The sequence below is a fragment of the Callorhinchus milii genome, unplaced genomic scaffold, assembly GCF_018977255.1.
Source record: "Callorhinchus milii isolate IMCB2004 unplaced genomic scaffold, IMCB_Cmil_1.0 Scaffold1, whole genome shotgun sequence".
Classification (NCBI taxonomy): Eukaryota; Metazoa; Chordata; class Chondrichthyes; order Chimaeriformes; family Callorhinchidae; genus Callorhinchus; species Callorhinchus milii.
Genome location: NW_024704742.1, coordinates 124,211,406 through 124,223,115, shown reverse-complemented (window position 1 = coordinate 124,223,115; position 11,710 = coordinate 124,211,406).

Sequence of the window (11,710 nt, the reverse complement as noted above, 5' to 3'; positions counted from 1 at the left end):
CCGCTGCCCCCGCCCCTCCGCTGCCCCCCCCCCCCTCTCCGCTGAACCACCCCCACCCTCAGCTCCAGTGCCCAACCTGAATTGTCGAGCGCTTTTGGACATCCTCCCGCCGTGAAAGGCACCGCTGCGTCGGTGTACATTGGGTGGTATTGATTCGGCTCTCAGCCCTTTGCTGGATTGGAATACAGTATTTTTCTTCTCCATTGCTTTTATTTTAAAAAATATATGGTAGAAATTCCGGTACACAAACATTGAAGAAGTTAATATCAGTTAAGGTGTGGGATGGGGGGGTAGTGGGGGCGGGCGGTTATGGCGGTTGAATTGCATTTAGGAATTCTGGAGGAGACGCACAGGTTTTCTAATACCGTCCAGTAAGTGGAAAGCTGTGTGGCTAACCATAGCCGAGCATTGCAAAGGGATCATTCGACAGTTATTACGGAGCTGAACAAGACCATAACACATAACGCCCATGCAAGAGAGAGGAGTTTCTCAAGGTTGGAGCACAGAGCTCTTGGGTATGTTCTGTTCATTCCAGAATTCATGCTCTTCAGCTACGCTTCCTTAATCTACGACTTGTGTCACCAAACTCCTACCATCCCGGTCAATCTCCCACACATAAGCTCTGAGCAAAGAGAAACTCCAAAAACATGATACACACATGGTGGAGTCAATCTTCTATCTTCTATCTATACTAATAAAATGACAATATCTGTCTGTCTGTCTGCGCTTGTAGAAGGATCTCAATAATCGATTGACGTAGAGACATGATTTATACCTCATCGGAAAAGTCTTGCAACTGGGAGTGACGTGGACATAGTTCTTGTATCTCCTATCGTTAATGAGTTATGACCTAAAATGTATATCAGTTTTGCGTTTTTCACAGCAGTTACACATGGTGGCTGCTGAGTCAAAGTGGCGCTGTGGCAACATGCGTCACAGAGCACATATGTATGTACACACGCACTGCAGTTACACCTGGTAGTCGGGCCAGCTGACTGGCACTGTGGCATCCTGCGTTACGGAGCACATACATAGCCAAGTGGCGATGGAAACAAAATAAAGAACACAGGCAAAGGTAAGCCTTCACAACAACAAAATGACATTTTTAAAGCGCCTTTCACATGGATGTCCCAGTGATTATAAATTATACATTTATATTTATCATTACAAAGATGCCTAAGCGAAAATCAAACCATTCAGGGATAAGTAAAAATGCTAGACAAAAGAGAGATGGCCATCAAATGAAACTGAACAAAGAACAGCGTGGCTGCACTTCAATGCTGAAAGGACTGCAGCAGCGCACCAAAATGAGTTGCCCACTCTAAGAATAGCACAGCCAAAATGAGTCCTACCATAGGAGTCCTCCCAGAAGAGTATAGATAAAGATGAACTGTCTGTCTGTCTGTGTCAATCTATATTCCATATTGGATCCTTTGGTTACAAGAGTAGCTGCAACGGAAGCTAGGATTCAATAAAACTTTAAGAAGAGCCACAGGAGAGTAGCTCCTAACAAAATGATCTGGGCATTCGCATTCATGAAAATTACAGAAAGTGAAAACATCAGCAAATCGATAGAACTTGCAGTCATAAATATCATTTAATTTATGTATGAAAGTGTCTTAAGAAGAGAATGAAAATTGAAATAAAAAGGTTGTCAGATTAAAATAGTAGTATGTTTAAGGTATCCTCACATTTCTTCCCCACTACAACCATTCCAAGTAAAATGTTATACACTCACACGATGACCACAATAAATGACCACAAACATTTTAACAATGGTAGACTTACGGCAGTTGGTGTGACCATAATTCTAATACAACACTGAAGTGCAGCTACTCTTTGAAGATTGAGGCCTGTGTTCTCTTACAAATGCTGATGAAAGATATTTTGTGCACAGCTTTCCTCCAGACCTCCATAAAGCAATGTCAAAGTCTCTCTCAAGTCAGAAGTCGTTGAACTGTAACTCAAATAAAGAAATAGATGAGAGCCATGGGATGGGGAGGGGATCACTTGAAATAATTTATATTTAGCATTCCCATTTTCCAGCTTTTACAATTTTTTGACAGATAATATTGACTTTTATATTTTTTTAAAAATATATTTTTAGCGGCCTTTTTAACTTAAAAAATGCCTACATCCAGATCTCAAGGGAGGAGATGGAAAGAGATGACTGCAGATGAAGAGGTGNTTTTTTTGACAAGATTTAATGAAATACATAGAGGGGGCCAGGAATGGAGTTCCAAAAGGTGAGGATATAATGAGCAAAGGGCACACTGTGACTCCCCTAGCAAAGTGACTAGCGCACTCGCCTCAAATTGGACCTGGGTTCCATTCCCAGCAGGGCGAAACCTTAGGCAAGTTTCCTTACTGCACATGCGTCTGTTTACTTAGCAGTAAGTAGGAACCCTGCTGTTAGTCAATTAGCGGATTGCTTTCCGGGGGTCATAATCTTCAAAAAAAATTGTTACTCAATCCACGATTGATTGTGGGATACTGCTGTGCGCAATTGGCTGCTGTGTTTCACCCACAAACATATACATTCAATTCACTTTGCAGTATATTCTGTGAAGCGCTTTGAGCATCTTGATGACATGATATGACACTATGTCAAATGGAAGTATTGTTATTAAGTTTGCTGAAAGGAGGGGGCAAGCAGAGGAGTGAGGTAGGAAAAGATCACAAAGATAGGGATCTACGGCTAAGGATGATGGACATGTGGAGTTAAGTGCAGGTGAGGATGCGGCTGGGGGAGTTTTGAATGAGCTGGAGTTTATGGATGGCAAAACCACAGAGACCAAGGAATGCATTAGAGAAGTTAAGTTGGGAGGTAACAAAGGCATGGATGAGGATTTTGGTGGTGTAAAAAGAAATATGGAATAACCACCTATATTTTTCTGTGTTTGGCTGTTCCTCAGAGTTGGTCTGGGACATATCCAAATGATGATCCTCTTCTTTTTCGTAAGTAAGTCGATGTATATCAAGCACTTTTATATCAAGTAACATGTGTGGTTATTGCACATGTTATTGCAAGAGTTATCTGAGTAAAGTAAGTACTTCTTAAAAAAATTTATAACAATTTTATTTTATATCATGTAACATGTGTGGTTGTAGGTGTGGTTTATGTTTGACTTTAAGTAGAAGAATGACTCTGGCCTCTTGCTCGTCCCTCAGCAGGTTTCCTTCCTCCACACGCCTAGCAGTAAGTCGGAACCCATTTATTAGTCGATTGGCGGATCGCTTTTCTGGGAGTAGTAATCCCTTCAAAAAAAAACTTGGTCACTCAATCCATGACTGTCTACTGTGCGTAATTGGCTGCTGCGTTTTTCCCTCAAAATATACAGTCAATCCACTTTACAGTATTTCCTGTGTATCTCTTTGAATCTTCTCAACAGAGTGATAAGGCACCATATCAAATGCAGGGATTATTATTGGTATTGTCTACATCGGCAGAGGTAAAGATAATTGAATAAAATTTGACAAGTTTCATCCTATTTTGGAAGCTTCACTTTGCATTCACTCTAATTAGTACTCTTTTGCAGAAGGCTTCAGCAACAGATTAATTTAAACAGATTACTCCACACACCTCTGTTTACCTAGCAGTGAGTAGAAAGCCAGTTGTTAGTCGATTGGCGGATCACTTTTCGGAGAATAATAATTCCTTCAAAATTATTAAGAATAAATTGGTCACTCAAATCCACAACTGTCAGTGGGACACTGCTGTGTTTCGCCCACAAAATATACAGTCAGTTCACTTTACAGTATATCCTGTGAAGAGCTTTGAGACATCTAGAAGACGTGATGAGGCGCTATATCAAATGCAAGTATTATTATTATAATTTACCAGGGACATATCTGTTATCTAATTTCAATGACTAAATCATTTGCAGTGCAATGGTCCAAATTAGATTCACTGTTTAATCGAATGATAGTCTGAGATGAGTGAGGCAAGGATGTAATTTTACTTGCTTGCCTTTTCCTCAGCATACTAATTCCATTTGATTCTCTCCATCGCAGAAAGGTTGTACGTGATATGTAGGACAAGAAAACTAGAGATGAATGGCTTCTTGTTCCCTACTACCCACAGTGAACTCCTGAAAACAAGATCCTGGTTTAACTGTCACTATTCTTAAGTATCCCAGTTGTTAAACAAAATGTTAATAAGGGCCTCCGCTGATCACACCATAACTAGTTGTATTCCAGAATTTTGTATAAGTACTTACTTTGCTCAGATAACTCTTGCAATAAAATGGCACCTTGCACCGCAGTGGCATCTCACCCTATTCTGTGACTGGTGAAGGTGCTCCGCAGGGGTTAGGTACATATAGTCACAGGATAGGGTGGGACACGTGACTGAAGGCCACAAAGCGGCCCTGCAATAGACCAGAGGCCTCTGCGAAGCATTTGAGCATGCGCGCCCATCTGCACTGAATGCCAGCACCAGTTACTGCACCCCTTGTGGTCCAGGAGGACCTATCCCTAACTCACCACTCCTGATAACTCACCACCCCTGATACCTCACCACTCTTGATACCTCACCACTCCTGATAACTCACCACCCCTGATACCTCACCACCCCTGATACCTCACCACTCCTGATAACTCACCACCCCTGATACCTCACCACTCCTGATAACTCGCCACCCCTGATACCTCACCACTCCTGATAACTCACCACCCCTGATACCTCACCACTCCTGATAACTCGCCACTCCTGATAACTCGCCACTACTGATACCTCGCCACTCCTGATAACTCACCACTCCTGATAACTCACCACTCCTGATACCTCACCATTCCTGATAACTCGTTGCTCTTAATAACTCATCACTGAGCCCTTTTTCCTTGGTTATCAGGAAATATATACAGTAAAATCCTGACAATGTATTCCTTATCAAATAAATATCATTAGAGCATCTTCCCCTTAAGCACTCTTGGACTGTTTGTTTATTTAAAGACAATATTGTGACAGAGTGAGGTAACCTTCATGTTATTATATGTCCATGATAAATAAATAAACTTGCATTTCATATAGGAAGGAAAATGTCAAAGTGCTCAAATTCACAGGTGATTGTTGTCAAGTGTAGACAAACAATACAGTAAAAGTATTTGAATAAACATGCAAACTTCCAACTATATGTGCAAAGCTGTCATACATGAATGCATCAAATACCGTACAGCAATTGTACTACATAAGTACTTAATTCCTACTATTTGTATTTGTGTTTTAGTGTTTTAAGATAAGTTCCCAGGCTAAGACTTGGTGTGTAGTAGCAGTAGATTTACATCTCTGTTTACAGAAATTTACAGAGGCTGTTTTAAGACTAATCAACTGTGTTTTTCTCCTGCTGGAACATACATTTACCATAAGTTGTTCAGCAAGAATATAGAAAACTATACCAATGGTAAATAATCAAAATATTCTCTACAGCAGCATACTGCTTAGACTGATTTGTAGAAGATTTTTTTCATTAGTCAACTGTTGAATTTAAACACTAAACAATAAGGTAAACCGTTGATTTTAAAAATGTATATTTATAAACAGATTTTTTGCTTTATTTTCAGTAAAAGCAATGTATGTAACACTTCCTTGTTTTATGTTTTAAAGCAACAATGTATCAATTGTTTTCTTAAGGAAAAAATTATAGTGTAATTGTAGGACTGGCCTATCGAGTTATATATGTCACTGATGATGATGTACTTTTCAACTGTTGCTTCATTTTACAAAGGAAAAATATACAAAAGCACCATATAACCTTAAATTATATCCTATAATTGTATGTGAAATGTGTAATTTGAGAAATGACTATCTTTAAAATTAACCATGAGAGGTTTGTAATATACAATAATAGCTTGATATAATAATATTTGAGTTATATAATTTGGGAATTTTAAGATATTTTGGTAAGTATTATTTAGCATTGACAGAATTTGAACTTTGATACGTTTTCAGAAATCCAACTGTTCCATTTGACCACCATACATACTGTTGACGTAAGTACTACAGTACATAGATTGCTATGTAATTGTCCTGCTAACATTGCAATGCAGCAGTCACGGTGGAAAAAATAGAGCATTGATGTGACTATCTGACTCACCATGCAATTACTTTGTTACTTTTTCCATTGCAGAATAACTTTTGACATAATACTACATAAGTGAAAGTTGCATGGTTACTGTTCAAAATAGTAAGTAGCTATTCTTAGATATGTCTGAGATGCTTAGTTTTATATGGGAAAAAAAGTTTTCAAATTAACATTTAAGGAATTCCTTTATATCATCCTTTTCAGCAGTTGGGTGACATAATACAATTATAATTTATTAATAATAGCACCTTCCATGTTGGGAGGATGTCTCAAAGTGCTTCACATTGCTGGCTGGATACTCAAGCTGAGGGGTCGGAATTGAAGAGGGTGCAAAGGGGAAAGATGACCAAAAGTATAGTCAAAGAGGTAATTCGTGAGATGGGCTTTGAACGTGGGGAGGGAGGAGCAAGTCAACAACAACAACAATAAAATTACATTTATAGAGCGCCTTTCATGTCGGGAAAACGTCCCAAAGCGCTGAGAGTTAGAGGGACTCTGGGATACAGTTCCAGAAAGTGGGGCAGAACGGCAATGGTGGGGGGATAGGCGAGGGGCCTGAAGTAGCTAGTGTTCGCTGAGTGAAGTGTATCAGTATCGGTGTAGGAACGTCACAGAGGTAGGGTGGGGCAAGGCCATAGAAGGATTTGAAGGTAAGAACAAGTATCTTGAATTAGATACGCTGAATATTTATTACTTATGAGTTTATTACAATAATTCTTACTTTGTTTTGAATTTATCACAATATGTTTGCCTTCAGAACTCATGATAAATAAGGGATAGATTCCTTAAAATCAGTCCTGAAATTATCAGTATATGTTACCATGTCATGATTACTGCCTCCATTATGTGTAGTACTCACCTGAGATTGTGGTAGCAATTATTAGATTTAATGGTTCGAGTAATTTTGAGAGTGGGATTATGGCAAATTCCGCAATGTATCTCTGAAAAAATAGAATAGGGATTGAATCTATCAAAATTCAGGTGTGTGGTGTGTCATAGAACATCCTAACTTGTTAATGTGGGGCCTGTTGTATATAATAGGATTGGGCACTTAGCGGGGGATCATTTCTGCCCAGTATAAAATTATCTCAGTATTCAAACAACAACAACAACAAGATTCCATTTATAGAGCGCCTTTCACATCGGGAGGACATCCCAAGGCTCTGGACAGTTGGGTCAGGACCCGAGCATTGGGGGGGAAAATGGTCAGGGGGAGGGAAGGGAGGGAGCGAGGAAGGGGTAGAGAGTCGAGAGGGGAGCTGAAGGCACGATCAAAGAGAAAGGTCTTGAGACCGGCCTTGAAGGAGGAAAGGGAGGAAGCGGCGAAGGCACTGGGGGATGGAGTTCCAGAGCCTGGGGGCTGAGAGGCTGAAGGCCCGGCCACCGATGGTAGGGCGTTTGGGGCGGGGGATGTGGAGCAGACCGGAGCCAGAGGAACGGAGGGTACGGGCAGGTAGGTAGGGGGATAGTAGGTCAGAGAGGTAGGAGGGAGCAAGGCCGTGAATGGCCTTGTAGTTGAGGATGAGGATCTTGAATTCGAAGGGAAACAGCTAGAGGAATAATATAGTGCTCTATTCTTTAAAATAAAAACTTCAGGCATTTGAAGATTTTCAGAAGGTGTATTTTGGACATAACAGGGTCAAACTCCAGTCTTTCATTCCAGCAGAGCATATCAGATCTTATTGTTCTGCTCCAAACAGTGTTTGGTGTTTAGTTGTTATCAGCTTGCTTTTCAATCACCTTGGTTACAAGCTGATACAACTAGTATTTATTCCAATGAGTTTTCCAACAATTAAGGTTGAAAACAATGGAAAAAATGTATAATTCAGTGCCTACGTCAGACAGATAATCCTGGAGGCCATTTCATCAGGTTACTGTCAATCTGTTTAGTAAAATCATAATTCACAAGCTAAAGGAAAAAGTAAAGGTACTTTACTTTTAGCACAGACAGATAAGAGACAGAGCTTAAAACTGATAAAGAAAACCACAGAAGGACCTTAATCTTAAAAAAAACAGTACAGAAGGGCATTTAGCACATTGTGTTGGTGCTGGCTTTTGAAAGAGCAATCCATTCAGCAATCTATTATCGCATCCATTTTAATAAATATCTCTGGAATTTTCATGTGTAGGTGGGATGCATGGAATTATCAGTTTGGTTTGGATACACTTAAGCATGGTGATTAGTATCTGAATATGTCAGACACCCTTTAAGAACACAAAATACTACACTATCCCTGCAGAGTGGCTGAGGCCTCTATGTGGCTTAAATCACATTTTACATTCTCATTTATAAAGCAGCTTGATGATGTGATGGGGGCATGAGAGGGTGGGTTTTCTGGAGAGATGAATTTGGATGAGCTGCAGGGCTTTCCTCATCCAAACCAATCTTATGTTGTTGTGATCTTGAGTGTTACCGTGAACAAGGACACTTGGCAAAAACAAAAAGAGATGGCAAAAGTAAACAAAAGGGGCAAGATCCAATGGATAAAAGGAAGCAGGTTAAAGGTTTGGGGAAGAGAGAGAGGAGGTAGCATTGTTGTGTTGAACATAATGAAAACTTTTAAGGTAATATTTTAACTCGTTATGTATCCCATGTGTGGTTTGTGTATTTCATAAGTGATCAGCCCTCAGCATAGATAAACACACATTAACCGCATAACCATTTCCATACTTTCCAAGAAATGTTCTCAATTGTGTACTGAGAAAAAACAACTGGAAATAAAGTTGGAGTACATTTTGTTTGGATACCGTACAGCAAAAACACATTTACTTGATGTGGAAATTACAATAGATATTTTCCAGTCATTTATATGTTTTTCTCATTTTCAGAGGTCAAAGGTAAACCTCTGGTGGAAAGTTTCTGAGGTATCAGGATTTTAGCGGTTAGCTTGAATTACCTTTCAGATAGTCATATGACCTGCTGTCTACAACATTTATCACTCAGTAATGAGCCAAATAGAGCTGAGCTCAGCAAATGTCAAATTAGTCTTGGTAGAGCACTGGAGATATTCTGGGAAAAGGAAGTGAGGCAAAGGCTAGCAGACTCCAGATTCACATTTCATTTTACCAGGTAAATAGATTCTGACGCTCAAATTTCTCATGGTCTTAAGTTTCAGACCATTGTCTTAGAATTTAAAATTTTGTAAGAATTTTGGAAAACTCTTAAATTCAATATTAATTAGGAAGGTGGCTTTCCACATTTCTTTTTAAAAAAACTGAAAAACAGGCAACCGTATTAAAACTGAATTTAAGAATTTCCAAAGTCATACATTTTAAGACAATGTTATTAAATTTGGACCAATGGGAAATTCAGCCCTCAGGATTTGCACAGATTAGTCTATGTTGATTGACTGAAATACTGAAGACTTATTTTAAAATGTTATGGAGACTTAGTTTTTGATATCAGTCATGTAACTGAGGAAGGTGTCAAGGAACAGGCAAAGTGCGTTTCTCACAGACAGTACAGGAAATTAAGAGAGAAAGAGCGAGAAACCTGGGATGGTCTGGCATATCCCCTAGAGGCTGAATCAGGCATTGGCAGCCAGTTCTGAACTCACATGGGGATGATAGAGTGGAGGAGGGAGGAGACACAAAGTGGTGAAAAATATTAGCTTAAAACACTTAAATACTTTCAACTGTTTCAGAGTGGTACACTGAACCCAGCTTCACATAATCAATGATTACGTATTTTGTAGGCGAACTTGGCAGCTACAACAACAACAGCAAAATTACAATTATATAGCGTCTTTCACTTCGGGAGGACGTCCCAAGGCACTGGATAGTCAGTGTTTCTTACCCGAGCTGAGGGTTGGGGTCAGGGAGGGTGGAGGGCTGGGTGGGAAGCAGGGTGATCGAAACCACGGTTGAAGAGGAGGATCTTGGCATGAGTCTTGAAGGAGGCAAGGGAGTGGGTGAGGCAGAGGGTCCGTGGGATGGAGTTCCAGAGAGTAGGGGCAGAGTGTCAGAAGGCCGGCCCGCCAATGGTGGGGTGGGCGAGGCGGGGGACATGAAGCAGGCAGAAGCCCACTGAGCGGAGGCAGCAGACAGGATGGTAATGGGTTAGGACGCAGAAGTAGAGGGAGCATGGCCATGGAGGGCTTTAAGGTGAGGACCAGGATCTTGAACTGTATTCTCTGTCTGATGGGAAGCCAGTGGAGTCGAGCGAGAATGGGAGTAATACTGTCACAGTGCCTGGTGCGGGAGAGGACACGGGCTGCAGACCTCTGGATGATCTGCAGCCTATGGAGGGAGGAGTTGGGGAGGACGACAAGCAGGGAGTTTGCATAGTCGAGCCTCAATGTTATGAATGCGTGTATGAGGGTTTTGGTATGAGACAGTGACGGAGCTGGGAGATGTGCAGAGTGGAAGTAGGCAGAGCAGGTCATCGCACAGATGTGGGGTAGAAAGGATAGTTGAGGGTCCAACAAGACACCAAGATTCCGGACTGGTTTAGTACGGTGGATTGTGCATCCATGGATGGTGATGCTGTCAGTGCCTGACATGTGGGGGCTAGAGGAGAAACCGTTTGTGAAGGTGAAGTGGAGGTGGTGTGAGAGATATGATCTGAACCATTCAAGGACAGAACTTTGAAAGTTGAGGTGAGAGGAGAGGCAGTGGATGAGGATAGTGTGGTCAACGGTGCCGAAGGCAGCAGAGAGATCAAGGAGGACAAGGAGGCAGAGGGAGTCCTGGTCTCAGTTGGACAGAATTTTATTTGTCACTTTGACCAGGGCTGTTTCTGTGCTGTGGGCGGCACAGAAACCTGATTGTAGGGGTTCGTGAAGGGAGTGGCGGGAGAGGAAGCAGCGAAGCTGAGAAGCAATGACTCGTTCCAGGACCTTGGAGAGGAAAAGGAGGTTGGAGATGGGGTAGTACTTTGAAAGCAGGAATGGGTCCAGGGAGGGTTTTTTTTAAAGGTAAGAGTGATGATGGCTACTTTTAAAGGGGGTGGGAACGGTTCTAGTGGACAGGTAGAGGTTTATGATGTCTGTGAGTGGAGGGGCAAGGAGGTGGAGCTGGGAGATAAGGAGAGGAGTAGGGATAGAGCTAATATCTCAACCTTAATACAGCACTTGGATTGTTTCTGGTGACAATTTAACTTATAGCTGTAAGAGATAAAGTATTACTTTCATCTCAACTGCCTAAAGATTAACTATAATAATAATCTTTGCATTTGATACAATACCTTTCACATCGGAAGGATGTCTCAAAACTTATAATATATAGCGCCTTAAATGTCTTTGAGATGTCTCAAAATGCTTCACAGAATATATTGTAAAGTGAATTGACTGTATATTTTGTGAACAAAACACTTCACAGGATATACTATAAAGTGCAATGACTGTGTATTTTGTATGCAAACAGGGAAGCTGATATTCCTTAAGCAGCCATGAAGGGAATTTATTTTGGGGAATTTATTTTGGCCAGAAAACCAGGAGAAACTCCCTTCCCTTTTTGAATAATGCCATGGGATCTTCAACATCCACTTGAACATGTTGTCAACAGTTTTAAGTGCTCCGAGATGCCGTCTGGAGTGAAGGACACTATATAAATGTAAGTGGTTGTTGTCAGGATCTCGGTTTAACATTGAGTCAGAAGGATGATACCTCCAACAATGCAGTACATCC